Here is a 26,143-nt window from a genome sequence, read left to right as displayed (position 1 = left end):
TTCCCTGATTCTCAATCCCCTGAACGGAAGCCGCTGAATGCAGGTAGATTCAAACCTGCGTCTAATTTATCTAAAAGCTTGTACTTCCTTGAAAGGGATGATTCCTGAGGTCATTTCAAGTAATTTCTTCCTTTGCGAAAACCTTCTCCGCAGCTTCGTTAAGGAGTTATTAATGAAAAACACAGACCAATCAGAGGGCGGTCACAACGGATGGATTCCGGCTCGACCAATGACAACGTCACGCACAGCGAGACTTGTCGCCGAGCTGACATGACTCTGCTGTAGCCGCGCTCTGATTGATCCGTGTTTTTCGTTAATAATTCCTTAACAAAGTTACTTCAAATAAATCACCTCTTCCAAGGAAGTACAACATTTTTGGGACACCATGTGTAACTGTGACATTATTCAAGAATCCAATAAGAATCAATAAAATAAGGAACTGTTAGTGCAAAAGTCAATGTCGAGTGTGCCCTGCGGTTCAACGTAGCCTCCATCAAACTTCATCCCTTAAATTTCTCCAAAAATAATAAGATATTAAAAAACTGACTCAATCTCTCAATCTTGATAGATTGAAGAAAATTATTAAACTAAAAAGTTCATATAACCATGCACCCAGATTAGGGTTAATAAAATCGTCCATGACCTTATCCTTGCAGTTCATTGTCGTCTCCATCAGACTTCATCCCTTATATTTCTCCAAAAATATTAAAATATCGAAAAGTGTTTATGCATCAAGTAGCAAGATAATTAACACCTACAGGATATAGTAACTAGAGTAACTGCGGGAATAAACCAAAATAACTATGCCATAAGAAGGGTAGCTAGAGAGTGGCATGTGCCTCCCAAAGACGAAATAAAATCCTCATAGAATTTCATAAAAATTTGACGTCGTAATAAAATTCTCGATCCGGTGATTATGGTAACAGTACCCGGCTCGATAGCCTAACGCTCCTCGGTGGCATGATTTCAACCCCGTTGGCGGAGCGTTATCAAGGAATATGAAGGTATTCTTCCCTGTCAGGCTTCGTTCCATCGACCGTGAGGATTCGTGATTCACCGGAGCGGGTCCCGAGGACTGGAGAAGCCCGCAAAAAAGGTTGACGAAGGCGCGAATCGAGTAAATTGTTAGGGAACCCACGGGGGCCGTAGTCGAAGCCCGGCTGCAATTTTGGCCCCCGGGGGCTAGCGGCGCCTCCCGAACGATAATTGATATCACCTGCCATGTAAATATCGGTTATCGGCGTGGGCCCCGGTACCTGTCGGTGGAAAAAGGCCCGCCTGGATGAAAATTACCGAATAACCAACGGCGAGATAATTACGTGTTGGTTTTAGAAAAGGGGGAAGCACCGGTTAATTCCACACTTCGCGACCTGGACAAAAGACCCCGCTGCCTCCTGGGTCCTCGCGATCTTTTTACGATCGGCCCCCACTTCTAGGGACCTCGAGCCTCTAAACTCGGTCGTTACAGTCTGCAGACGTTGCGGTGGTGTTCAGAAATCCTTCACACGACACGGTAGTTCAGTGTTTCTCCGTCTTTTTGGTCCCTTTACCATTTTCTGTTGAGAATCAAATTTGAAACATTTCATCTCGAAAACCATGTACAGTGATTTCTCTATATTTGTCGTCAAAGCCTGGATTATAAACGTCGCGGAATTATCCCCACTACCACGGAGTACATCCCGTGAGGGGCCATAATAATTTCGATAAGATGGGACTAATACACTGCGGAGCATAACTATGCACCACTAACATTTTTAACATTTCTGACCTGTAAGAAAATAATTCGGAAAAGCCAATCATATGGTGTGAAAGAGGATTGTAAAGGGAACCAAAACACTTTTCGAAGCGCAAATTTAGTGGAGGCACACTTATGGTGTTGGTGCATTCTGCTTCAGTCGCAAGCTCTGCTGAGCTTTTCCAACTGCAAGAATGGATAGTGCGGAGTTGTATATTGGAATACTTCAAAATTATTTATTGCCGTTTACTCGTGCAAACGATCACGTTACATGGACTTATCAGCAAGACAATGCTCCAATTCAAAAAAGCCGACAAACTACAGCATGGTATTAAAATGGCCTGCATGCTCCCAAAGATCAAAATCCAATCGAAAACCTATAGGTTATCATGGTACGGCATGTTTATAAAAATAATCGACAATTTTCAAACATTTCGGAGCTAAAACCACCTGTTATTGAAGCTTGGAATGAAATTACTGAAGAAACTTTGAAAAAACTACTTAACAGTATGAACAATCGTGTTTCTGAATTAATACATAAAAAAAGGAGGTCCTACTCATTATTGAAACTGTTCACTTTAATAACCTAAATTATAAATTTAACATTTTATTGACATTAATATTATTATTACGTTGCACATTCATTGGTGCTATAATTATGCACCAATGAAATATTTAATTTATTGTTGTAATTCATGTTGAATAAATGTTATTTTTGTTCTTTTCTCATTAATTATAATTTATTTCTAGTCCCTTTTGCGTGATATTATTAACATTTAGAAATCGTTACTCAGAACTTCTAAACTCTTGAAAATTGTAGTGGTGCTATAGTTACGCGAGTTTCCTCCGCGTACACTGAGAAGCTTTTATATTCTTTTAATCCATCACCTTCTTTCAATTGCACCCACTTATTTTTAGTATAGATGCATAAAATCCTCAATCTGACCATCACGATTGATAGCACACTTGAAAGAACTGAAGGAACAATCATTATATCAAACTGTTCCCCCAGTTTCCTGAATTCGCATCGATATTCCACAATTTTTAACGATCATAATCCAACACGGAGCATGTCTTCCAAACCCAACCATCCCCTACCGCATAAACTCCGCCAAAACTCGAGCATCCTCGAGAGACCACCAAGCCGCGCCCGTCGGATTCGCGCAAACGAGCACCGATATCACTAATACCAATGGACATTTTATACTAATTATTTTAGATAGACATTTTATTACAATTATAAAGATAAAACAACAATTACTGAAAATAAAATTTTCCAGTCACCGCATTGGTCAATTTTCTTTATTAAGCATTTCCACAATGAAATGTGAATATAACTCGTATTTTTATAATCTTTTGTAATGATTGACACCCAAAGAGACAAAAAAAAATGTATGTAAATAGTAAGCAAAGACATACTTGAGTGATAGCAACGTCGACTACGCATAGCGACGGCCCTGGCGAGTCGAGAAAAGGCTTCTGAACCTTCTCGTACATTAAGGGAACCAAATACTTTTCGTGAATGGTTTCTTTACCAGAAATGTCTGTAGAATGCATTCCTGTATAGTAAATTCCTGCTAGATAAAGGATTTTTCATATAAATACAAAAATAGAGCGTACAAAGTACCCGCGTCGGCACATTTTCAAACTTTAACAACCATTTACAACTATTAGGAAGTACATAAAAATATAATTGACGATATGAATATGTAGAGGAGAGTCCCCTCTATCTCTTGACTCAAATTTTAACTTTCTCGCGTGTTTAGTTTCCGCGTAACACGTCGTTTTGTATCAAAATCGGGCATTTTTACAAAAACCAAAATTTTTCGAAAACGTTGCGCGATGGAGCAATTCTACGTTCAGATTCGGTTTTAGGATGACAAAGTGTATAAGAATCACCCAACAGGTATTGCAAAACTCGAAAAAAGTTTAATTTTGTCGGACAGTGTATTCATCGCGGCGCTAAACTATTATTTAAAGACGGCTCGGGAACACGTCGTCCATCACAGCGGTCTGCCATTTTCTGTATCTGGACGCATTACGTGATTGCCGGCGTTGAACTAATCATAGCCCCGGCGTTCTATCCGTGTCCGTAGCGGGCCTCTCAACATGCTCGAATCAGACGAGATCATCTCGAGATTCTCGCGCAACCTGTGGATCCGTGCGTATCGCGATGATTTGTGTCCGTGGCCGATAGAGTAAACCGTGTGTTACGAACGCCTACCGTTCCGTTTCCACGCGGAGAAGGAACGCCTATTCATAACGCGGCGTTAACACGTCGCAATCGTCGCCATCTCCGAGACGAGATTCAGGCCGCGGTATCTCGGTCCTCTCAACACCTTTCTTATCGATGCTCCCCTTTTACGCTCCCCTAATGACACGTTTCTCGATCACCCGGGGCCAGTAGCCGCGAACACCATCGAGCCGAAACGACTCGGAGGAACACGTTTGTTTAGCGGCGAGATATAGATTCCGTCGGCAACCGACGGGTCTTAGGCGTGAGAGACTAGACTGGCCCCGCTGTATATTTAAACCCACAGATTCTTTCTTTTTCTTTCTCTCGCCGTTGAAACGAAATTCTGGGTTTCTCTCTGGGCTAGCTGTTCGTTTTGCTCGCGATGGTATTCTGGGTTTGCTGCTGCTGCTTCTGCTGCTGCTGCTGCGTTTCTTGCTGTGGTTATCGGGGCAGTCTTATTATGGCGAGAGCCAGAAAAAGTGTTAGAACCGCGGATTAAACTCCATTTTGACCATTTTCAGGAAGCTTCAGAGTGCTCACTGCGGGGAACTATGTTTGCATATCCTGTGGTTTGGATCCGGGTGAATTGCAGTGCCGAAAAGTGCATGATCCTATGCATTGAAGCGGGGGATGGGTAGGATCGAAGTCTCGCATTGATACTGTTAGGTGGAGGCATAAATGATTTTTGTTTTGTTGCAATGATTTTATCCATACAGGCTAATCCACCTACAGCTAGTCATAATAAATATATCCTTCAGTTGCCATGACATGAAACATATTTTGTATGCAATTTATTAAATCCATATTTAATTCAAGCTTTAGAACTTTGAAAATACAGTGCATAAATAAATTACTAGAGTCACAGCACGAAAAATATTTTTGTGGTACGTGACGAATAATGTTGCTTTCATAGTATTTCTAAACGTATATTTGCAATTTGCAAACATCAGTCCTTCCTAAACGTAGTAAAAATTCAATGTATTGTAGTTGAATTTTCATTTAGAAATTAATTCTTTTAATTTACAGTTGTCCATTTGTGCGTCTTTAGTAATCTGTTCGTCACTGTGCACTAAAACAGATATCCGTGATTTCGAGAACGTCGAAAAAAATGATGGTGTAAAAATATTCTTTCACTTCACTCTGTCGCACAGTGGTCGGAAAGCGCCAAAACGTGTCCAAAATGCAAAAAATGAATTTCCCGTCAGGGATATGGCTCTTGCCGTATTAAATACTTAGGCAATGACTGTACAAGAAACCGAAAGTAAAAAGGTCTTACTATCTATACCTGCTAAATGGTGAGAGTACAAATATCCCCTGCAGTCGTCTCGCAGTTTTCGTACAGTGAACAACGTTGTGAAAAAAACGTGTCAAGCTTACAATTTTACGGAAATTGAATTTTTTTTGTGCGTGTACGATGGATGCTGTTCCTGGAAGTAAGTAGCATGCGTAATAATGACATTGGATTTATATTAATTAATGTTTGGAATGTCTGAAGTGAAAGATAAAACCTAGTGCACAGATTTTACAAATGTATACTAAAAGTTGTATATTCCACAATATTCCACGGAGATTATTGTCAAGTCTTGTAGTAGATACTGTTATTTTACATTATTTTGAAAAATAGCTGTCCAAAACTGCCCCTTTCGTAATGCGATCCATTTTTATGACGCAGAGGTTGTCATGGTTACAAGCATGTTTTTTCGAGAAATTTAGAAGTTATAATAAAATTTGTTAATTAAGCATTGTATGGTTCCACTTATAGAATTTTCTGATACAACAATTTTTCTTTTCAACAATAATTTTTGTACTGTTTAAAAAAATTCAAGTTAATGCATTATTCTTATGTACTTTCAGGTTCTTCCGCTACTGAAATACGTATCTCTAGGAAAGAAATTTCTCTTATGATTAAAAATAACCTGAATAGTAGTTTAAATACTATTCTGCATCATTTGGGGGAGCAGCTATTTGAAAAAAGTGGATGCATCATCAAAATTACTGATTCCAACATGAAAGCGGCCTTGTCAACATTATTTTTTCTCATGAGGAAAAAGTGGCAAAAAGCTAGGAGAATGGAAGAAAGATTTTTCACAGAATTTGATGAATAGCTGCAAGTTTCTGTAGCATTTCGCATACCTGCAGCGGCAACGAGTAGTTACTAATTTTCAAGAAAGTCCAATCATTTTTTTGGTTACGCATCCGCCATTATGTTTTTTGTAATTTTTACATCAGATTTATAATCAGCGACCCGAGAAACCTATTAGTATCAATTTTGACTTTCCGACTACTGTGCGCCGCACAGTGGGCAATTTGGACGAAATCGGATTCAAAATCAAAGAACTAATACTAATACGAGTGAAATTTTCGGGTCGGTTAAGTACACCGCTCGATTAAAAACGTCTGGGATTCTATTCTTTCGGCTATTTTGTCGTGAGTTTAAGTATCATATTTTTAGATTCTAACTGAGCTTCTAACTGAGAACTGCATAATGCTTCGCTCTTTTCTTATTCATCAGTAATTTCCACATAGGAACAAGCATTTTAGAATATCGGATTTAAGAAAGAAGAATATTAGTAAAAGATCGATTAAAGTTGTACCAAAGAAACTAAGTTAGAAACTTCGTTGATGAAAATACGTGAGTTAAAAAAATTAAATACTAGCCTTACTTCCTCTGTAAATGAAAACATAATTATGGACAATAGATATCTAATTTATACTACATTACAGCCACACACAGTCTGCAGAAACTGCCAGTAGCAATGACAGCGATACGTCAAGTGATGACGACATGTGAAGTGCTTCATGTTTCGTAAGTAACTCAAAACATTCAAATACTTTATTATTATTATTTGTATTGTGTTTTATATATGAGAATACGATATACCTTCAAACTAGTGTGTTATCAAATCATTTCAACGAAAAAATGATTTCATTATTTTTTGTCACAAAAATCTATTTTTTGCAAAATCCTGAGGTCGTAGACAAATTTTGAGACCAGACTTGAAATCAGCGTGAAAAAATCTATGCGGAATGATGTATAGAATGTTAAAAAAAAATTTTCCGCGCGTGGTATTGGAAAAACCACAATTTTCTTGAAATTGTGCAAGTTTAACGAATTTTCTCAAGGTTAAAAAACGTTCGTACCCTAATCTCCCTATTTTTCCCATATTCTACAAAGTTTCAGCTTTAATTTAAAAAAAATGTCATCACTCTACCTCATTTCTATCGAAAGTTTTTTGATTTTGAATCCGGTTTCGTCCAAATTGCCCACTGTGCGCCGTTGCTCACGGTGTCAACGTTCACAGCTTTACCCGTAATTGTCGACCAGGTGTTAAATTCGAAAGTCGCCGCGCGATCATCGATCCAGCGGGTGTCATCCTCGCCGGGTAGGTATCATCGGCGTGTTTTTCGCGCGACACCCAATCACGCTGCTCAATAAATATGTAAAGCAGGCAATCCGCCTGGCGGAAAAGCAAGAGGTTGGAATCGGTTTCCTCGCAGTGCCACGTGTCTCCGTGTCTTTCGAACAGGGTTGACGTTTTAATAACGCGTTGCGATCGCGGTGGAACGATGTGGCCTGTAATTAAAGACAGGGAAGCAGAAATTTCGACAGACTGGTTGCTTTCCCGAGAAAGCCCGCGTCACGATGATTCCGTGCGATCGAGAATGTACGTTCGATATCGAAAGACTCCCTCCCTCCCTCCCTCGCGGGCGATGGAGATCTTCTCACTCCTCCAGGGGCCCCCGAATAGATGGAAATGGTCTTCGCCACGGTGTGTCGGCTTTGATTTGGGTCGAACGAGTCGATACGAAGGCACGATAACGAAAGTGCTCGAACGGTAGTCTGTAATTAACGACGTTAAGGAAAGAATTTTTCGTTCGGCGGACCCCGAAGGCAGCTGTGCATTGTGCGTTCACATGAGCCTTTCCACCGTACGTGATAAGCTGCAATTAAATTGATTGGCTCGCGGAATTCAGCTGCGGCGAACGCTCGCCCCGGAATATGCATTTATGCCGGGGCAAAGGTGACCACCGTGGAAACTGAGAGCTGCGAACGCGAACCGGGGGGGCTGGGGAGGCACATACGAGAGGAAACCATACTCTGCGGTAGACTGCCATAGTCTGCGTGCCTCCGCATAACGAACTGTACCGTACCCAACCACTTTCTTCCTCGGTTCATTTCTTCCTAGAGAATTTTTCAAAATGGCGGAGTCAATATGGCGAATGCGTAACGCAAAAAATTATTCGACTCACCTGAATTTTCAACACTAATACTAATACTAATTTTAGTATTCCCATATTTCTTGTGCCGTCGAATATGAATCTGATGTCAAAATAACGGATTCAATATGGCGGATGCATAACACAAAAAATTATTAAAACTGATCGCATAACCAAAGAGGTACCTAGTGGCTGCTATTTTTCAAAATCATATAAGATAAAAGTATCAATTACAAGCCTAAACAAGAATTTTTGGAGAATATTGTGGAATATACAACTTTTAGTGTACATCTTGAAAATCTGTGCATCAAACTTTATCTTTGTCTTTATACATTATAAACCTTCCTGATGTAAAATCCTGTGTTAAGAAAGCCGTAATAAATTTTTGGAATTCAAATTAGACTAACGGCACCCAAACCAAACTACAGAAAATAAAGACCAATGTCTACAAAACCCTATCCGATTCACAACTTTCTAGGAAAGATCAGGTCCCATCCGAACAGGTCACTCAAGATATACCCACGAATTCCTGATAAGTAAACAAAACCCACCGGAATATACAACATACGCCGTGTCCAACAACATCCAACATATCCTACTTGAATATCCTATATTCTCTTCTCAACGATCCAGATTTTCTATCGAAAATTACCTCATGACAAATTTAAACGAGAACAATATTGGAAACGTCCTAGGTTTTTTTTAAATCTATTGATATATATAAACTGTTATAAATTTGTTTTTTGCTTTACCCCACCACAATGTAAATATTAACCGTAAACTTCTCTTCTATATTCAATTGTAAACCATGTGGTCGCTAATGACCTAGCTGTTAATGCGACCACTTTAAAATAAACAATATATAATAATAGTAATAATAATAACTAATTAATATAAGTCGAATATTATTATTATGTATAGTAACAGGAACAGCATCCATCGTACACAGAAAAAATTCAATTTTCTTGAAATTAATAGCGCCACACTTCCTTTTTCAGTAGTTCACTGCACGAAAACTGCGTGACGAATGAACACGATATTTGTACTCCTGCCATGTTGCAATTATACATGGTACAACCTTTTTACCATGGTTTTCCCATAGAGTCATTACCTGAGTACCCAGTAAAACAAGGGCCATACGCATAATGGAAAGTTCTTTTTTGGCATTTTGGCCACGTTTTACCGTTTTCCCCGACCACTGTGAGCCGGCGGAAAACTGAAGATCCATTTTTTCTCAGAAACGCTATAAATCGAAACCTCTGTAAAAACTAAAGGAAAATGTTTTTTCTGAATGTGGCTTCCATAGATTTGAAGATTGATTCCTCCTCTTCACAACGATCCCCCAAAAATTCCTAAAAAAATATCACTCAAGGTGGCACCAATCAAGCGTTAAAAGAGAATGTACGTCGCTGCTTTATCAAATTCTGATAGTTTGAATCTCTAAAATAAGGACTTGTAGGAGCCACTGCATACTACTCCCTCAATATTCTCCGACTTTTTATCTGACGGTGTTAATCAATTTCGCAAATGAACAACCAGTTACCACTCCACTAGCCACCGCGAACAAAAACTTGTTTGCATAAACGAAGAGCGTATAAAGACAGTTCTATGCTCATAACGACGCGCCCACCTGTCATATAAAACTTTCTAACATGTCCTCTGGTGATCGTCCGCAAGAAGTGTCTGTCGCGAACGAGGACCGAAAGTATACAGAAAAATGGCTGCCTGGAAGGGATCGACGCGGAAGGGCAAGAATAATATATTCATTGCGGCCGGACATCGTTGAAATATATTAAAGCGCGCGTTACGTTACATCGGGAAGTGTCAAAAATCTCCTTTCACCAAACACGCCTCCGCGCTTCGGCTTTTCGGTCGCGTCCTCTCGAACATCGTTCCCATAAAAAACACCCGTGGAGGGGCGGAGAGTGGGGGCCCGTATTTATGGCAGCCTAATTAATTCCTATGTATTTTCGGCCACTTCTCATGCAAAACGTTCCTCTCCGCGCGTGTCTTTATGGCTCTTCATGAGATATAAATGATCCGATAAAACGGTTAAGCGGCGACGAAACACCATCGTCCGGCCCCGGGATTCCGTGATGCCTTTGGGACGCTATTATTATAGAAAAATAAAACTGTCGTGAGGCCGCGGGAGACACGTTATAGCCGCCGCGGGACCCGATCTCATGAATATTCATATTCACCGGGAAACATTCTTAGAAGCATGGACCGATTCGCTGTTTATTTTACGAAACTCGAGGGGCCCAGGAGGCGCCTCATACTCCCACCCGGGCCCCTTCTCGGACCCCTTTCGCTTTCTACCAACTAGGACGATCGACATCACGATCCTGTAACTTAAAATGCGGGACCACTAAACGAACCGGGGCCTGGGCTCCTTATTTTTCATAAACACGTGGCCATAGTTGAAATTTCCTGGCGATATTATACCCACCGAGGAGAACGGGCATTAATCAGACGAAATTTTCGTTGCTGGTAGCCCGTGTCCTTGCGTGGATGTTGATTTATGCACCGTGTCCCCATGCTAATGGAATGAATAAAATAGTGTTGATTAATATGGAGTGTGGTCGAGCGTTACTGCGATTATCATTAATGTTAATGCGATATCGCAATCGCAGCGCCGCTCCTTGAAGTGGTCCATAATTAAAAATCGCCCAAGACACAAAACGAAAACCGAAAAAGTGTATTTAGTTCGGTTTCAGTAGTATATGGCGTTTTCTCGATATATGACAACAACACGGGTCTTGCCAGCGACCTATATCGTCCAGGAGATACTGTTCTTTGATCCATGTTTACACTTGTCGACGTCCGAGGACTCTCGAGCTTCGAGGCCTCTGACGGGGTATACTCCGCGGTAGTGGGGATAGTTCTGCGACTGTTATCAGCCAGGTATTTGCGACGTATATCGAGAAGAGACTGTATTTACTGTAACGATTTCGGTAGTGCATAGGTATTCGGCACAGCCTTATTAGTAAGATACCGTTATCGAAGTTGTAGCGGTTTCAATTCCCTGGAACAAAGGACAGTTTCCATGTGGATCCGGTACATCAAAATCGCCGACATCGCAGAGTGTACCATACCGGGAGCTGTAAATGTCCGGGCGTTTCACGGGTATTGACGAGTGTACAAACGGAGCCGACACTTACCGAACCTCGCGAGGCCTTTAATCAGTCGGCGTGGCCGGGGCCCATTAGCGCATGCGTGCGTGTGCTCGTTGCGATGCACGCCGCGGCTGACAACGGCCGCGGGATTCCACGTTCGCGAATATACACCTTGCAGATTGCCGATTCTCTCGGCCAAGCGGAAAGGAAAGGCTCCGCAGCCTCGGCTCGGCTCCGCTCGACTCGGCTCGTCGCGGATGCTCCTTATTATTCCACGTAGGCTAAGCCCGATACGTACGTGGCGCGGGTACCTTACCGTGGGAAGCGGCGTACGCCGATGGAAATGCTAATTTTATGCGATTCCCTGGCGAGCCCGCCGCCGCTCCCCGCTCGCCGAGAAACGTGGTTACGCAATAAAACCGGCAATAATTGTGAGAACGCGCGCCTCGCCGCGTGTGTAGCCCGTTGAACAGGGACGCTGCGTGACACGCCGCCATCCCAGATGGACAGGTGCTTAATTTCTGACCGGCAAGGCACGCCGATCGCGGAAGAAAAAGAAAAAAGGAAATGTTCGCGATTTACGCGAGACACGGCGCAAAGTCAGTTCGCGGATCTGCTCCCGCTCAATATCGAATCGGCGAATCTATGTATAGTCATTCCGCGAGTCGTGCGGCGAACAGTCCCGCAGAGAGCGATGGGATGGAGCGCCTTGCAAACAGCGTTACCGGACCCAGGGAATTCAGGAAAGACTAGTCGGGGAAATGCTATAGTCGGAATCCGAATGGCGTCACGAAGCTATAGCGTAGTCCACTCCTGGGCAATTGGTGTTCCGAGAGTCTGCTACCCCCACCATCGCGCTCCGGTTACCCGTCCGGCCTGCTGCTACAGCGCCAGAGGGGAATACGAGCGCGCCGAAAGGCAAGTAAGGTGAGCACGTACTCCCCTCTTGCACTGGTCGGCCGGGTGGTGGTAGCCGATTTTATATCATCGACTCTCGGAGCACCCGACCTCAGTGTAACCTCGCGATTCGTGCCGAGGATGGGAATCCTATCACGTCACCTATACTATCACGTGACGTTACTGGTTAACCCCACTATTGGTTACCCCCAATACTGCTCCTGTATTGCCAGCGTTGCTGCAAAAATCCCCTCCGAGACAGCTCTTGACGTCACGCTTCGGGAACTGTCCCATCAACGTACAAACAGTAGGGCGAACCAGTGATATGTTAATGGTGCAAAATAAAAATTGTCATGTTCATTTCAAAGTACAGGATCGACGAGAAGATTTATTTCTTTTCTTCATAGTTTCTGTGAGTTTCTCACTGTTGATCCCATCCCTACTCGTTATGCTATCTGTAGATCCGGGAGGCAGATCTACAGTAGCGAGATTGACTGGGAAGGGATCGGGAGAAATAAATTAATTATAAGGAATGAGATCGTGAGTGAAAGTTGCTTGAAATTTTTCACACCGTCGCAGCCCAAGTTTGATCAAACTCTTGGCGTTACAAAATGTAACTGTGTTTTTTTGAGTTCATAATTTATACACTGTTTCGTGATTGCGGATATCTGAGCACAGTTACTATGCTTTCGATATAACATACTTGTTTGATCGAGGAAGAGGAAGATTGTACGCTTGTCGCGGTTTTTCTGGTTGATTGCAATGCAATGTGCGCGCTATGAGGAAGTCGGGGGAATCGGAGATACTATTTTCTAATGAGTCTGATTGCGATTACGGATACAGCTTATGCTACTTCTAATGGAATGAAATGTTCATCCATTCTTCATCATTATAACTTTCTTTGCACCTACAAGTACAGATGGACCTCGATTATCCGAACCTCCGATATTTTAAGTATCCATTATCCTAACAAGACCCAAATTTAAACAAATGACGATGTACCTGCATAATTGAAATTTCAATTGTTTTACCTATTTCACTAAATACGGGGTGTACCCTGTGGCTAGTTGTGGGGATAGTTCTAGGACTTTTATCGGCTAGATGTTTGGGACATATATCGAGAAAGGACTGCATATTGAAATAGTTTGAAATCTCCAGGAAGATATTAAAATCATGGACCAAAAATAACAGTTATTCTAAAATTTTCTACGATAAAAATCATTAATAAAAAGTTTATTATTATTCAAATTTAAGAGAATCTACACAAAATATAAAGAGAAAAATTCGAAGAACGAAATTATTAAAAAATATCGATTTTTATATTTTTTGGTTACAAATAACAATTATTAGTGTCCAAAAAATTGGATCCCCCTCGATAACTGTTATCGATGAAGAAAAACTGTTTCGATTGCTCAAAGCAGTTATCGATGATCGAATTTCTTTTCACTTGTTCATAATAATTATTGATGAGAAAATTAATTTCAGTTGAAAATTCATTCAAGCCTGTGAAATTCATTGAGAAGGTTTCGTACAACAAGACGAATCAACAGACCATAAGAACAACACAAAATCTGAAAAAAAATTTTTTTAATTTTTTCAACTGGGAAAATCAGAAATACAATGAATTCTCGCTACGAGTCAGTTGCGCCGTTCTGGAGACCGACTCTTAGACGAAATCTGAGGTTGTCGCCGGGCGTCGCATTTAAAATACACAGGGCACGCTGGAAACCTAAGAGTCATATCCGTCTACAAGTCATAAAAGCATATGACTACTAAGCGATAGTGACAAGAAGACTGAGAAAATGTCTTTCTCCGATACAATGTTGCATGTAGTTCGAGAGACGGCTCTCGTGCTTCGGCGGTGGTGTGGGTAATTCTACTGACTCCAATTAGTAAGGTTGGCACTGACTCGTAATGATAATTCACTATATAGACTCCGTATTTATCAAAACTAGCTTGGATAATTCACGCTGTGCCCTAAACTCAGCTTAGCGTTGAACGAACCTTTTCTGCTCTAAAATTAACGTTAGATGATTTGCTGGTGTAATTTGCCAGGAGAAAATTCGGAGAAATGTTTGTCACATTAAATTTTGATTGTAGCAATTAATTTCATAAATAAAAAATTTATTAAATACTTGATTTTCTACCATTTGAAAGTTGTACTATTTAGTAATAACTATTACAAATTTCCTTCATCAATATGTAACTGTTATGAGCGATCGAAATGAGCTTCTTTCATTGATAACTATTATGAGCGACCGACATAAATTTCTCCTATCGATAACTGTTATGAACGATCGAAATAAATTTCTCTCATTTGATAACTGTTATAAATGATAATGACGATAACATTTACCAACAAGAGAAAAAGTTTTCGGTTACTCATAATCCTTATTTGTAATCAATATGATTTTACTCGATGAAATACTTGTTATTCCATGATTTTTTTTCTTTTTGGTTATAAAGGTTATGGTCCCTGATTAAAGTACATCGTAAACCACTCTTAATTGACTGTTGAGAAAACAGAAGAAGGTTGAACAAATCTCTAAAAATATTGAAACGTTTGTGACAGGCTCTACCATAGAAGATGAAAGTTTCCCACTTACAAGGAACTTTTGAAATTTGATACACGAATTGTTTAAAAACAAAAGATCTCTGGTTACAACAGTCGCGGTCCCTAGATCCGACCGTTAGTTTCGCGATAATCCGCGTGGAACGGCGATTTATCGGTCCGCCGTGACGAGAAGGAGGCAAAGCGTATTTACCTGAGTTACCTGAGGTTGCGGGCGCACACCGTTTACCTGTTACCTGTGCGGAGGGACACGTGACACACGCGAGTGGCACGCGCGGCTCGCGCTCGCCTCTTCCAATGGGTAGAACCAGTTCTCCATGGAATAGAAACAACGCTCCCTCTTTCCGCTCAGCTCTGCTATGCTCCGCTCAGCGCCGCGTGTAGCCGCGTGCAGCCGCGGTGTGACCTGCTTGGCCTCTGGAGTCGGAATCCTGCGTACTTTAATTAAACGAATCCCCCTATTAATGATCGCTATCGTCCGCTTCGTTGTAAAGTAAAATAAGAGGCGGTCGTAGATTATTGTAAAACACGCTAGGCACATATTGCTCGAGCCTTCCTTGTCGCTCAATGTACCACGAAACTATGATCATAGTAAATCATCGATTGACTAAGCGTTGTCTTTAAACGGACCTTATGCAAATTGTAGTGTCTAACCCTTTGCAAATGAAGATCTTTTGGTCGTTTTTCTTGGGGAACTAGATTGTTTATCAACGTCTTAAATCATTAGGAAAATTAACGATATTTCTTAGTCTTCTGTTATATGCACAACTAAATTATATGTCAGCAAATTAAGGGATTAGATGCACAGATCTGATATCACCAATATGACATTTGTCCTCGAAGAGTTTTTAGAGATGTATATCAAATGTATTTAAAATTTAAACAATCATGAACGATATATAAAAATACACATTTTAACCAATGGGTAGTACCATACTGTGTTAAGAAAGTTTTAAGTATGTAAGTTAAGAACGAAAATCCTAAATGTCCGAAAGAAATTGAGGAGACTTCATATTTGCAGTCGTTGTGCAATACAATAGCGAAAATTAGTGTACAAAAATTTTGTTGTGGTCATCAGAGACCCGAGTATACTGCTTAAATATGATTTAGAGAATTTAGATTTTATTATTTACTTAATAAAACTAATACAGAAGAAGACGGATATTGAGTTCATTTTGGTTGTGCTTGTGAGTTTAGAAATTTGCATAGTCTAATCATAATAAAGATAATCGTCTCGAAAATTATGCCAAAGATCATAACGAACGAAATGAAGATGGAGAAGATCGATCCTGACAATCAAAAAACCCATCAAAAGTCAATTATAGGAATTGATCACTGATTACTATCATTACTTCTTTTCTGCATATGCTAACAGTATCGAGGAGAGAGAGAGAGAGAGAGAGAGAGAGAGAGAGAGAGAGAGAGAGAGAGAGAGAGAGAACCAATACATCCATTCTATAATTTCCTTTCGAAAATTGTATTCAATGACAGTGGTATACAATCCCACATCTGTATCAAATGAGGAAAATGTTGTCTGATTACTATGTCTCTAATAGACTGCTTAATACCTTCATTACCATTGCGGTCCAATTTATGAACCGTAATATTACAAATTATGAGAAGACCACTTATTGAAAAATAATATGAAATTGAATTGTAGAGAATAAAACAAAAATTGTATATTTTTGTATCAAACTTTTGCACAATATTCTACAACTATTATCTATAGTATTTTATTTAATGCAATAAAGTCGTATTAAATAATTTTACTAAAATAGCATAGGATAATAAAAAATTTTAAATGCATTAGTAATATAGTAAAACACTCAAGATTTCTTTAATATTAAATAATTTTTATAAGCTTGTTTGAAGTACAATGAAGTAAAAAGGTTGGGAAAAAACGTTTTGAATTTAAAAAAAGAAATTTCCTTTTAGCTTAAGCATCCGTAAGTAATTTTAAAAAGTTTGTGTAAAGTATAATGAAGTAAAATTAGTAATGCAACAGTAAACAAATTTTTTGATCCAACAGTGACAGTAACAGTGTGACAGTACATTTGTCAGCAATTTTTAAAAAGGTACGATTTAAATAAAAATAGAGAGTTTAATATTAATAAAAATGTACATTTCTCAAGTTAAACTAATAAAGAAAAAAAGAAAAAAAGAAAAGGGAGCAAATAAGGCACTACAATCGCAGGAAACCCAACCCAAATCGCAGATAAGATGAGAGGAGAAAATGAATGCTGCAGATTTTTCGAAAACAGATTTTCCCGATGGACCACCAGAGCCGAACTGCATCCGGAAACAAACATTGTGGTCACCAAGTGGCCACCGAAAAGATTTTCATAAGAATGCCCCTTATTGTTCCCTCGTTTGAAGTAACACAATGGTGTCGGGGGCGCCACAATAGGATGCTTTAAAGCAGCTACAAAGAAGAAATCCTTCGTTTGGTGATTACACTTGCGTGGATCGGTGCTCCGTGAAAAAAAAGAGATTCACGTCGTAGCATTTTGAAAACTGCTAGGCTGTTACTCGCATCCATCGGCGATCTCCTTCGCGAACAATAACTGCGGGAACATAGTCGGCTTACGGTATCCCAGTTTGGCTTCGAAACCATGCACGATTTCCTTGTTTTCCCGCTTTCATGACGCGTGGCACGCGATGGTCGGCCCTTCCTTGGGTCCTCCGCCATTGTTCTTTTAATCCGACCGGAAACTGCACAGCGGAATGGATAGTCTTTTTGCCAGTTGGTCGGGATTTGGTAGTCGGCGCTCCAAAAATGAGAAGAAAATAACATGGTAATAATACATTTTTCCGTTCGCTGAAATCAAACTCTCTTCATTCACTTAATTTTTAAACTTACTAAACTAGAAACAGACAATGCTTTCAGTATTGAAACAACAACAAATTTATAGCAAGAAATTAGTGTACAGTTTCCAAAATAAACTTATACAGTGATTTCTCTATACAGGCTGATGCACTTAAAAACAGCCACCTGAATAACTTGGTTGCTATTGGTGATAGGAAAAAACGCATCAGACCAAAATTATTTGGTATCGAGGGGCTGATTAACCGATGTTACTAGTTTTTTGATAGGTCAAGGCGTCAAGGGGATATGGAGGTCACCTCTGTTTCTTTAAATGGAACCACATATTTTTTAACTCCTACGATTGCAGCTCTTCTCGAGACAATTTCAACGATATAGTCATTCAAGGTCATAAACGTTAACAAGGAGGAAGATATAAATTCACTGTGAATGCTACGTAATGGGATATTTTCTTTATTATTAACCCCTTAACTTGTACGCTCGAGTTAATTCGAGCGCGCTAAACAGGCCAATATTAGGCTATCTTACAAATAGTTTCCATTACTTCTTTTTAAAATTACTAGGTACCGACAGAATTAACACCATCATTATTACTAACGGTAAAAATTAATGTTACACTGAAAAATCCTTAATAGAAATATTTATGAGTTGTTATTCTGACAAGAAACGACATCATAAATAAATGTTGAAATCATTTCAACTGCGAAAATAGTAAATGATGTCGACCACCTCGACCATGGTAAGCCGATATCTTCCTTCGTTTTACCTGACCCATTTTCATTCATATTGTTATGCTAATTACAAATCGACCTACCAGTTACCACAGCCAAGTGTGCAATTACTTTCAGTTGTTATTACATGCTTTCCTCCGCGTATTCGAGGCAAGTCCGGTAAAAATCGACAGGTTTATTGCTTAATCATCGTTACCGGTAACCGTATCCTTCGGCACCGGTCATGAAATCGGTGGAACGCGCGAAACGCGACTGCTTCATGATCAAAGGTGGCGACCTCGATCGAAATTCGACCCTCGGGATTCGATAATTTGTGTAATTGCAAGATTCGAGGAAGGGGGAAACTTTTTTTTTAAATTAATGGTTATTCCGCAATGGTTGGCTGCCAGAGATGAATCGATGCACGGGGTCTTGGACCTTTGCCACCGAGACAATTCATCAGACGCGCGTACGTGATCGAGTCCTTAATTAAACCTATGCATACAGGACAATTAGCCTCGGAAGCGTGTAGGTACGCGCCCTTGGACGACTAATGAACAGTCCTGACGAATCTAACGAGCTTTCGCTCGACAATAATTAAATTTTCCGTAAACACCGCGAGTGTGCGCCGAATTCCATTTGCAATATTTCAATATTCATTAAGGCCCTGGGCTAACGGTCTTCCAATTATCCGTGCCGTTAAAAGGGATGGAAATTATTCTCTTTTGTTAATTGATCGTTCGATTGAAGCATTACATTTTCCAGAATCACATAATCTATGTACATTTATTCTGGAATAATGTATTCAGTGATTTTCAACGTTGCCTTGTTCGAAGTTGTATTGATTCGTCTAAATTAAGGTAAATTCATTCCGGATATAATTTATTTTTAGTTTGACAAAGTAACGTATCATTATTCGGCACTTGATAAAGGAAATGCCACACCTTAATAATAGATGCCTACTAGTATATTTTCTTCGGATATATTTAATTGAAAATAACCAATTCTCTGTTTCTATATTCATTGTATACATCATAATATTCTCAACATAACATGAATCGAATAAACTTCTTTGGAAATATTCAACTAATTATTCCTAATTCATCAGATTCGTAAGAACGGTCTTCTTATTTTCATTAAAATTAAATGAACTACGTATTCATCGTCTAAGTGTTATGCATACATAGGCCACAATAATATTCTAAAGTAAATAACAGAGGTGTAAAATTGAAACCAATCAATTGGTAATTTACTAAACACGATAGAGTAATTAATCAAACATGTAGAAGAAGCTTGTAACAGTCGTACGATTTTTATTAAAATTAAATAAGGTAAGTCAGATAAGTAATATCACCTTACAACCTTCAATAATTTTTTGAAGTAAATTACACAAGCGTAATATCGAAACCAATCAATCGGCAAATTACTAAAGATGACAGGCTACTTAATCAAATGTCTAGAAGAAGCTTTCGACAGTTTTGTTGTTTTTATAGAAATTAAATGAAATAGGTACGTCAAATAAAGCATACCAACCTACAACCCTTAATTTTTCAAAGTAAATAACACAGGTGTAAAATCAAAGCCAATCAATAGTTAAATTATTAAACATGACAGGCTACTTAATCAAACATCCAGAGCAAGCTCCGAACGAGTCCCTTCAACCCTTATTCGACCGTCACTGACATTCGCATCTCGCCCGACTTCTTATCCACCGTACGATCGTGTTTCGATGATTGCAACGACCTAATCATCGCCAATAAAACGCTACGAGCTTGGCCCGGGTCGACAGGCTCCGGATTCGCCAATCAACTTATCCGGCGATCGTTTAATTGACGCCGGGGGAGAAAGTGTTAATTCGATGGCGTTAAACAGATGTCCGATCGATACGCATCTTTAATTTCGTTTCTGTTGGCCCGGTAATTGGTTCGATGAGATAAGGACGTGCCCTCGTTACGCTTCCACTGTTTGCTTCGTTAACACCGGCGCTCGGCGCCGCCGCCGCCGTCATTGTGTCGGCATAACAATATCGTGTGTCCGATAAGGGCAACAGCCCTCCGTTGTGTACACGCGCTGCCGCCATATCCCTCGACGGCTGGTCTAATCGAATCGCTTAATCGATAGAAAGTGTCAGGTACGAGGTGAAAGCATCGGCGTATCGACTTTATCCTCGGGCACGCGAGTCCAGGAGGCCGTCCATTGTGTTCCATCACGCCCGCTGCGGGCATCGAAGTCTCGCGAGAGCCTAACCTTTCGCCTGTTTTAAGAAATCCGGCACCCATTGTTCGATTTCGTGCAAAATGTCAGCGGTAGGTGGATCGTTTCTGTTCGACCGCCGCGCCGGTTTCCCTTAAACTATAATCTTTATTTCGAAGCGGTAACGAACTGAGTTTGTACGCTTCGTACCGCGACTCCCACGTTGGATAGCGCGGCTTTCCGGGGAACAATAATGTACGGAAACCAAACTGTACGGAAAGAGAAATAACGTTTTTAATCCAATCGTTTTAGTAATTAATAGACTACAGATATATATGCAAAATGTAAAAGAGTAAACTTTATTTCGGAGCGGTGACAAACTGTGCTCGCACGTTTCGTACTATTAGGGGGACTCATAAGTAATCAATTATTTTGTAATTCAAGTTTTTATTTCTTAATTTATTATATAATCTCCATCATTATCAAGGACCGTTTTCCATCTTTCCTGCAAATTTTCAATCCCCCTCTTATAGAAATCCAGGATTCGTGAAGCAAAATATGACTCAAGGTGCCTCCTTACATCTTCTACAGAAGTGAATGTTTTATTTCTTAAATAATGAAAACCACAGATCTGAAAACATGATACTCAAAGGGAGCAATATCTGGTGAGTAAGGGTGGTGCGGTAAAACTTCCCATTGCAATTCTTTCCTGAGTGAGTTTCGCTGTACGGGGCCGGGCATCGTCAATTTGCAGTATTACTCCTTTTCTGTGGACTAAAGACGCCCTCTTTTTCAATAGTTCTGAATACTGCCGTTGTGATTGCTGACAATACAACTCAGCAGTAACGGTTTCTCCAGGTTTCAACAACTCAAAGTGAATTATGCCACGACAGTCCCACCAAATGCACAGTGACAACTTTCTAAGTGATAAGCTAGGTTTAGGGGTTGATATTGCCATTGCTTGGAACGCTTTATGTTATCATAAAGAATCCATTTTTCATCTCCGGCAACGATTCTGCTAAGAAATGGATGTCTACGAAATCTGGATAGCAATGAAGTGCAAATTGATCGACGAATATTCTTGTTGGACTCAGATAATTGACGCGGTACTCATATTCCGTGCCTATATGCCTCCCCCATTTCTTATAGGTGCCTTTGTATAGTTAACTATGTGGACTTTGTATACTTAATTTTAGATCAGCTTCCACTAGAGATTTTGGGGTGCCATGATCAAATTCAACTGGTCCAAATCCATGATCAAATTCAACTGGAACCAACGTTGACACTTGTTGACCTTGAATACATCCCCATAAACATCGCAAAGTTTCTTTGTTGTCACCGTTGCATTAAATCCCGCATGAAAATCCTCGGAAGGTACGGACGCCGTCATTTTATTACAGGGTTGTAAAAAAAAATTATACTTTTTAGAATATTTTGAACACAGGCTGCTTTACCGAAAACTGTAAAAGAATGCGTGTTTCCTCTTTAACGATCGGTACAGAACTAAATGCAAAACAAATTCTTCGCAAATAATTGATTACTTATGGGTACCCCTAATACAGCTCCCACGTTGGATAGCTCGGCTTTTCGAGGAACAATAATGTGCGAAATCCAAACTGTGAAGTGAGGAATAACGTCTTTAATCCAATCGTTTCAGTGATTTATAGACTGCAGATATTCGTGCAAAACGAAAAAGGGTACACATTATTTCAGAACTGTTGCAGATTGTATACTTTGTGCTGCAACTTCGACGTCCAATTGCGCAGTTTTTGTCGTTATATAACGCACAATGTCTTGAATCCAGTCATAAGCGAGACTGGGTTTATTGTTGTACTACTGTTTTCAACGAAATCATCAGTTTAAATATCGACGATCCCTCCAGAATTCGAAATATAGTGTTCAAATACTGTCCACTGTGTATTTGCTTCGATTTCTGGTAATAACAGTGCCGGTTCCCGCTTATTAATATCACAACCCCAGCGGAGAGTCGCCGGCCAGGAATAGAACAAGCCTGCGTTGGACCGTGTTTTCGCAATAAAATTCATTCCCCGAGATTAATCGGGAATCCACTTGGTCCGAGGTAATCCCCCTGGGGAGGGGGGTGGGGGGAGTTCGGTGGTGAGAGAGGCTCGTGGGAGTAGGTGTACGCGACCCAATTCTCTGCTCGGCGCGGTGTATCGGTAATTTAAGATCGATAAACCTCGATCTATCGGCGCTATCCGGTTACGGCGGCGGGGATTAAAAATTATATAGGCATTCACGGTTTAAATCCCTCCTCGCCGGAGAAATAATACGGGAATCGGTGGAACACGAGAGCCTCGATCGAATATTAAGTTTCCCGGGATCGGGGCCCGAATATGTGCTTGATATTCGACGAAAAAAGTGGATTAAAAATATTATGTTCCGCGACATTATACCGCGGCGGAGCCGAGACCTGTCCCCGGTGTTTGCCGGCAATCTTCGGATCCCCCGGGACCGGGTTAAGTTCGAAATCCTCTTTGCGAGCTTTTTCACGGTTTTACGTTTCATAAACACGACGCTGCGGCTGGCCCCGAACCGATTCTGGCGGGGGTGGAGAGGCGAAGCACACGCACACGTACACACCGGTCAGAAACGAAAGGGCTTATCATATTTTCGTGGCTACGGGACAAATCCCTAAATCTTGTTTACAAGCAAATTCCACAATACCGGGTGTAAGGGATTTAATGCGACTCGTGGCCGATCTTCGCGAAAGCCTCCTTTAAAGTGTAATTTACTACGAAAGGATTAGTCGACGGTCACGGATCGGATACGGAAAACGCCATTGTCGAGGGGCGTATGCCAAACTCGTTCCTTATGGGCTCACAAAGCGCGAATTATTCTAATGCGATGGATCGGTTGGGACCCGTGCTTTTTTCGTGCCGATTCGCGAGCGCCACGTGGTGGTTCGGAGATCGACGTTACACGGCCGTCGCGTCCGTCGCACATCGAAATTGGAATTTTTTAATCCGTTTATGCAGCCCGTCGTTTCCGATACTCAATCGCCGGTGTTGAGGCCGAGTCAAAGGGAACGTGTTTCATAGGATATCTTTAAGACGATAGATCGTAAATTTTTACACGTTTATGCGCGCTTTAAATTTTGTGGGATTTAATAATGGTTGTTTGTTCAGTTTGGCTTCGAACAGAATGGAAATGATTAGGGGGTGGGGGGAGAAACCGAATTTTTAGGATGGTGTGTAAAATTGCTCTTATGTTTTTCGGATGTTAACCCTTAGCACTCGAATGATGACTGTAAGGCACCACTAAAAATTGCTGTATCATTACTCCAAATATTCTTTACATTATTAAATTTGTTTGTATTTAATAAATTACTAAAGATTTCGGTATTGTACGAGTAAGTTGCACCATTTTCGTATTTATAATATGAAAAAAATTATATAGGAGGGCAATATTCTGGGTAGGAAGAAATGTTTTATTTTGGAGTTAAAATAGCTTCGAGTTCAAAGGGTTAAAATGAAAGACTCCTAGACGGGAAATGATCAGAATTTGTCTTTTATATAAAACAATGATAATATTCGGAACGAGTTAAAGATAAAGATAAAGCGTGATAATTGTAAACTACTCTTTATATTTTTACAATACTGAAAAGTAAAAATATTAAATAAGGAACAATAATTTGAGGTACAGATTGACTGTAGGAACAACTATGGCATTTTTTAATTTTGAAAGCAAATATAAATACTTGGTTTAAAGCAGTAATAAATAAATATATACAGGGTATCTCACCTAAATTAACTATAGATAGAAGAAAATTTCAGAGGAAAACATTAGTTGGTTCAGAGGGGCAAATATTATGATAGGCAAAAACATTTGTTCAAGGATATACTTTAAGAGATTTCAAGGTCATCAATGATTTTTTAAATGCGCTTACAATAAATTGTAAACACCGCTACAAATTCATCTCCTTTCGGTGACTTTAATCAGTACGTTTAAAAAATTCATCGGGATTTATTCGATTGTGAAGATAACGTTATTTCTTTGAAACGATGGTGTATAGTAACGCAGAAAAGATAGTAATGATTTTAGTTTATGGTGAGGCTAAAAATAACTCAGTACAAGCATCTCAACTGTACGCAGAAAGATACCCTCAGAGAAATCATTCTTCTCGAAAAAGTTTTGACCGCATAGTTCAATTGTTTTGTAAAACAGGGAGTATTAAATCACTGAAAAGAAAACGATCAAAGCCTGCTACTGGAGAAGATGCTGAAACATTTGTATTGGCTGCAGTCAATATTGATCCTACAACAACTTGTCGAAAAATTGGACGTTCTTTAGGCATTTCCAAAGAAAGTGTATGCCCATTATTGCAACGTCATAAATTCCATCCACACCATATTTCCTTACATGAGGAGCTTCGTGGCAACGACTTTGAGAATCGTGTTGGTTTTTGTACAAGGAAATTGCAGCAAATTCAAACAAATGAACATTTCCGTTATGACGTTCTCTTTACTGACGAAGCTACTTTTTCTAACCATGGGCAACTGATTACACATAATATGCATTATTGGTGCTCTGAAAACCCGAAATGGTTTCGACAAGTTGTACATCAGCGTCCATGGAGTGTAAATGTGTGGTATGGAATCGTTGGTGATAACATATGAATTTTTCATTCTCAAGGTCACGTGAAGGTCATAATATTACAGGTCGTTGGATTCGTCTTGACCTCGGCTATCATAATGCGATAATAAAAATATATCATTCCGTTTAAAAAAACTTCAATGACTTTGAAATCTCAAAAAATATAACATTGAACAAATTTTTTTGCCTATCATAATATTTTCCCCTCTGAGCCAACTAACGTTTTCCTCTGAAATTTTCTTCTTTCATAAAACACAAGCGGGATATTTTAGATGGGCGAATTAGGTGAGACACCCTGTATATGTTTTATTTCTGAATGAAAAAACAAGGTTCCCACCACCAAGAAATTTATAAAGGTGAACATTAACTGTGCCTGATAACGGAATATAAAAAGAGCATTTATATGTATTACCTAAAAAGATATTTATTCTTCAATAAATTTTATGAAAATGGTTGTATGAAATGCGAGAAAATGGTGATGATAAATTCCTAGAAAACGCACCAAAATTTTTTCAAATAATACTTTATAGAACATCATTGACTGTGTCTAATGATCGAATATAAAATGTACATTTACATTGTCCAAAATTCTTATTTTTCAATGAAGGGAGCAGAATGTCCACATCCGAGAAATCTATAAACGTGAAAAGGGGGAAACCAGGAGGGATCTATCCGTATACCTAAGGCGTTTTTAAGGGGGCCCAGAATAATTTCCTCATTTTTCTCCGTGACTTAGGCAATTTATCCTTTCGATCCGGGGCCGGTCTTTTCCGGTGCACGACGACAGGCCGGGTCGACGCCACCGCGACGAGACAAGTCGCGTTTCAACGCCCACCGCCGCTTAAGGAACACGCCTGATTTAGCCGCGGCAGCAGTGTCGCGATAAAGACGACGTGATTTTTCAGTCGCGTTGATAGGGGTTGATAGCCGCGTGTCGCGTTCCCACGTATAAACGAACGTGACAACGGCTGAGATACCCGGCATCAACCACCCCATTTGTCCTATTCGCCTTGAAGAGGCCCGAA

General features: G+C 40.1%; 1 long non-coding RNA gene across 1 annotated transcript; it reads right to left on the bottom strand.

Annotated features, from left to right (window-relative positions):
* Positions 1–2,316: 2,316 nt before the first annotated feature.
* LOC143354020 (uncharacterized) lies at positions 2,317–2,910 on the bottom strand. Its single transcript, XR_013082266.1, has 2 exons — positions 2,834–2,910; positions 2,317–2,710 (listed from the first exon to the last, which is right to left on the bottom strand). It is a non-coding gene; the product is annotated as an uncharacterized LOC143354020 (long non-coding RNA).
* Between the last annotated feature and the right edge of the window lie 23,233 nt (positions 2,911–26,143).

This window comes from Halictus rubicundus, chromosome 1 (genome assembly GCF_050948215.1).
Source record: "Halictus rubicundus isolate RS-2024b chromosome 1, iyHalRubi1_principal, whole genome shotgun sequence".
Classification (NCBI taxonomy): domain Eukaryota; kingdom Metazoa; phylum Arthropoda; class Insecta; order Hymenoptera; family Halictidae; genus Halictus; species Halictus rubicundus.
The sequence above is the reverse complement of the archived record's forward strand: the minus strand, read 5'-3'. Positions and strand labels throughout refer to the sequence as shown.